We start from the raw sequence: 5631 nt of genomic DNA, 5'->3' as shown, positions 1-5631 counted from the left end.
TCTTCTAATGTCTATTAGTATGGTAAATTCTTTTTCACCCCCTCACTTTAAATCTGGAGGTATCTTCGGGTTTAAAATAAGTTTCTTTTAGGCAACATATAGATGGGTTTTGTTTTTTTATCCATTCTGATATCCTGTGTCTTTTGATTGGGGCATTTAGCCCATTAACATTCAGGGTAAGTACTGAGAGATATGAATTTAGTGCCATTGTATTGCCTGTAAGGTGACTGTTAATGTGTATTGTCTCTGTTCCTTTTTGATCTACCACTTGTAGGCTCTCTCTTTGCTTAGAGGACCCCTTTCAAGATTTCCTGTAGAGCTAGTTTGGTGTTTGCAAATTCTTTCAGTTTTTGTTTGTCCTGGAAGCTTTTAATCTCTCCTTCTATTTTCAATGATAGCTTAGCTGGATGTAGTATACTTGGCTGCATGTTTTTATCATTTAGTGCTCTGAAAATATCATGCCAGCTCTTTCTGGCCTGCCAGGTCTCTGTGGATAAGTCTGCTGCCAATATAATATTTTTACCATTGTATGTTACAGACTTCTTTTCCTGGGCTGCTTTCAGGATTTCTCTTTGTCACTAAGAATTGTAAATTTTACTATTAGATGATGGTGTGTGGAATTATTCTTATTGATTTTAGTGGCATTCTCTGCACCTCCTGGATTTTTATGCTGTTCCCTTTGCCATAATGTGGAAATTCTCTCCAATAGTTCTCTCCAGTATACCTTCTGCTCCCCTCTCTCTTTCTTCTTCTTCTGGAATCCCAATTATTCTAATAATGTTACGTCTTATGGTGTCATTTACCTCTCCGATTCTCCCCTCATTGTCCAGTAGCTGTTTGTCCCTCTTTTGCTCAGCTTCTTTATTCTCTGGCATTTGGTCTTCTATATTGCTAATTCTTTCTTCTGCCTCATTTATCCTAGCAGTGAGAGCCTCCATTTTTTTAAATGTTCTTTTTTCCCATTTATTTATTTTCAGCATAACAGTATCATTATTTTATCACCACATCCAGTGCTTCATGCTATCCATGCCCTCTATAATACCCACCACCTGATAACCCGACCTCCCACCCCTCCGCCACTTCAAACCCCTCTGATTGTTTTTCAGAGTACATAGTATCTCATGATTCACCTCCCCTTCCAATTTACCACAAACCCCTTCTCCTCTCTAACACCCCTTGTCCTCCATGATATTTGTTATGCTCAACAAATAAGTTAAACCATATGATAATTGATTCTCTCTGCTTGACTTATTTCACTCAGCATCATCTCTTCCAGTCCCGTCCATTTTGCTCCAAAAGTTGGGTATTCATCCTTTCTGATGGAGGCATAATACTCCTTAGTGTATATGGACCACATCTTCCTTATCCATTGTCCATTGAAGGCCACTTGGTTCATTCCACAGTTTGGTGACAATGGTACATTGCTGCTATAAACATTGGGGTACATATGGCCATTCTGTTAACTACATCTGTATCTTTGAGGTAAATACCCAGGAGTGCAATGGCAGGGTCATAGGGAAGTTCTATTTTTAATTTCTTGAGGAATCTCCGCACTGTTCTCCAAAGAGGCTGCACCAACTTGCATTCCCACCAACAGTGGAAGAGGGTTCCCCTTTCTCCACATCCTCTCCAAGGCATGTTGTTTCCTGTATTGCTAATTTTGGCCATTCTAACTATTATAAGGTGATATCTCATGTAGTTTTAATTTGAATCTTCCTGATGGCTAGTGATGATGAACATTTTTTCATGTGTCTGATAGCCATTTGTATGTCTTCATTGGAGAAGTCTCTGTCCATATCTTCTGCCCACTTTTTGATATGATTATCTGTTTTGCGTGTGTTGAGTTTAAGAAGTTCATTATAGATACTGGATAACAACCTTTTGTCTGTACTGTCATTTGCAAATATCTTCTCCCATTCCATGGGTTGCCTCTTTGTTTTCTTGACTGTTTCCTTCGCTGTGAGGAAGCTTTTGATTTTGATGAAGTCCCAAAAGTTCATCTTTGCTTTTGTTTCCTTTGCCTTTGGAGACATATCTTGAAAGAATTTGCTGTGCCTGATATCGAAGAGATTACTGCCTATGTTCTCCTCTACGATTCTGAAGGATTCCTGTCTCACATTGAGGTCTTTTATCCATTTTGATTTGATCGTTGTGTACAGTGTAAGAGAATGGTCCAGTTTCATTCTTATACATATAGCTGCCCAGTTTTCCCAGCACCAATTATTGAAAAGACTGTCTTTTTTCCACTGTATATTTTTTCCTGTTTTGTCAAAGATTATTTGACCATAGAGTTGAGGGTCTTTATCTGAGCTCTCTACTCTGTTCCACTGGTCTATGTGTCTGTTTTTATGCCAGTACCATGCTGTCCTGGTGATCACAGCTTTGTAGTAAAGCTTGAAATCAGGTAACGTGATGCTCCCAGCTTTATTTTTGTTTTTCAACACTTCCTTAGCGATTCGGGGTCTCTTCTGATTCCATACAAATTTTTGGATTATTTGCTCTAGCTCTCTAAAGAATACAGGTGGAATTTTGATTGGAAAAGCATTTAAAGTATAGTTTCCTCTAGGCAGTATTGACATTTTAACAATGTTTATTCTTCCGATCCAAGAGCATGGAATGGTCTTCCATCATTTTTTGTCTTCTCCAATTACTTTCATAAGTGTTCTGTAGTTCCTCGAGTACAGATCCTTTACCACTTTGGTTAGGTTTATTCCCAGGTATCTTATGGTTCTTGTTGCTATAGTAAATGGAATTGATTCTCTAATTTGCCTTTCTGTATTTTCATTATTAGTGTAAAAGAAAGCCACTGCTTTCTGTACATTGACTTGTATCCTGCCACGTTGCTGAATTGTTGTATGAGTTGGGAGAGTCTGACTTCTTCATTACCAATTTGGGTACCTTTTATTTCTCTTTGTTGTCTGATGGCTGTTGTTAGGAATTCTAATACTATGTTGAACAAGTGTGGTGAGAGTGGGCATCCTTGTCGTGTTCCTGATCTCAACGGGAAGGACACAAGCTTTTGCCCATTGAGGATGATATTTGCTGTGGTTCTTTCATAGATTGATATAATGAAGTTCAGGAATGTTCCCTCTATCCCTATACTTTGAAGCGTTTTCATCAGGAATGGATGCTGGATTTTGTCAAATGCTTTTTCTGCATCAATTGAGAGGACCATGTGGTTCCTCTCTTCTCTTATTAATTTTTTCTATCACATTGATTGATTTGTGAATGTTGAACCATCCTTGTAGCCCAGGGATGAATCCCGCCTGGTCATGGTGGATAATCTTTTTAATGTGCTGTTGGATCCTGTTGGCTAGGATCTTGTTGAGAATCTTAGCATCCATATTCCTCATTGATATTGGTTTTAAATTCTCTTTTTTGGTAGGGTCGTTACCTGGTTTGGGGATCAGGGTGATTTTGGCTTCATAGAAGGAGTCTGGAAGTTTTCCTTCTGCTTCAATTTTTTGAAACAGCTTCAGGAGGATAAGTGTTAGTTCTTCTTTGAAAGTTTGGTAGAATTCCCCAGGGCTCCATCAGGTGTTGGGCTCTTCTTTTTTGGGAGATTTTTGATCACCACTTCTAGTCAGGTTGTCAGTTTCTTCCTGGTTCAATTTTGGGAGTTTATACTTTTCCAGGAATGCATCAATTTCATCTAGGTTGCTTAGCTTATTGGAATATAACTGTTGATAATAACTTCTGATTATTGTTTCTACATCCTTCGTGTTCGTTGTGATCTCTCGCTTTTCTTTTATTTCATGTATTTGGGCTTTCTCTCTTTTCTTTCAGTTTAGTGTCGCCAATGGTTTATCGATCTTATTGATTCTTTCTAAAAACCATATTCTATTTTCATTGATACGTTCTACTGTATCTCTGGTTTCTACCTCATCGATCTCAGCTCTAATCTTGATTTTTTCCCTTCTGTGTGTAGTTGGTTTGATTTGTTGTTGATTCTCCAATTCTGTAAGGTGTAGAGACAGCTGCTGTGTTCTGAATTTTGCGATTTTTTTGGGAGAGGCTTGGATGGCTATGTATTTCCCCCTTACGACCTCCTTTGCTCTATCCCAAAGGTTTTTGATCGAAGTGTCTTCATTCTCATTGGTTTCCATGAATTGTTTTAGTTCTTCCTTGATCTCCTGGTTGATCCAAGCATTCTTAAGCAAGGTGGTCTTTAGCTTCCAGGTGTTTGAGTTCCTTGTGAACTTTTCCTTTTGATTGAGCTCCAGTTACAAACTATTGTGATCTGAGAATTTCCAGGGAATAATCTCAGTGTTTTGGTATCAGTTGAATCCTGATTTGTGACCCAGTATGTGGTTTATTTTGGAGAAGGTTCCATGTGCACTTGATAAGAATGAGTATTCTGTTGTTTTAGGGTGGAATGTTCTGTATATATCTATGAGGTCCATCTGGTCCAATGTGTCATTCAATGCTCTTATTTCTTTATTGATTTTCTGCTTCCATGATCTGTCTATTTCTGAAAGAGGTGTGTTAAGATCTCTAACGATTAGTGTAATCATATCAATATGACTCTTTATCTTGATTAACAGTTTTCTTATGTAATTGGCTGCTCCCATATTGGGGGCATAGATACTTACAATTGTTAGATCATCTTGGTGGATAGTCTCTTTAAGAATTATGTAGTGTCTTTCTGTATCTCTGACTACATTCTTTAGTTTAAAATCTATTTTGTCTGATATGAGAATCACTTCCCCTGCCTTCTTTGAGGCCTATTGGCATGAAAAATGCATCTCCATCCTTTCACTTTCAGTATGTGTATAGCTTTAGGTTCAAAATTTGTCTCTTGTAGACAACATATGGATGGGACCTGTCATTTTATCTAGGCTGAAACACTGTGCCTTTTTATGGGCGCATTTAGTCCATTCACATTGAGAGTGATTATTGATAGATAATAACCCCGAGTGTAAGATTTATATAGCATCAGGACAAACACAAAAATACAGATATACTGGTGGAAGAAAAAGATGTGAGAGTGGTTGAAAAGTCTCAGTGTGGGTGAAAAAGTTTGTTTTGATTCTTCCTGGTTGTATCTTAATAACTTTGTTAAATGAATCAATTTTCCTAAGATAAAGGGGGATTAAAATTCGGTAGTATTGATTGGGGGAAGGGGATTACTTTGAAGTTTAACTCTATATCAATATTAGAAAATAAAAATAAAAAGGAATAAGCTAGACTAAACTAAACTAAAATTAAAAAAATATCAAAAAATATAAATCCAAAAGAAAAACACATGTGTATGTATCAAAACTTTCAGGTTAGAGGGTTATTATGGTATTTGATGTACTGGATATCTCACTGTGATGGTAAATAGGTTAAAAAATATCTATATATAAAAAAAAAATGAACCAGAATAGTGGGAACAAGTTAAAATAAAAGTTGTCCTATGAAGTCGTGGTGGTTGTTCTCTTATAATCCTTTTTTTTTTTTTTTCAGGCTTTTGTTCTCTGGTGGTTTTGATGTTTGTTCACTTTTTTTTTCTCTCACCTTGACTGCTTTTGATGGTTGCTTTAGTTTTAGAGGAAAAGAAACAGCACCGTGACCTCCCTCTCAGAGAGAAGCCTCAGTCTGGCTGCAGAGCCCAAATAAGTTTCCCCTTGGCCTCTGGCAGAGCAGGTT

This window comes from Mustela nigripes, chromosome 12 (assembly GCF_022355385.1).
Source record: "Mustela nigripes isolate SB6536 chromosome 12, MUSNIG.SB6536, whole genome shotgun sequence".
NCBI classification, from domain to species: domain Eukaryota; kingdom Metazoa; phylum Chordata; class Mammalia; order Carnivora; family Mustelidae; genus Mustela; species Mustela nigripes.
Note: the sequence above shows the minus strand (reverse complement) of the source record.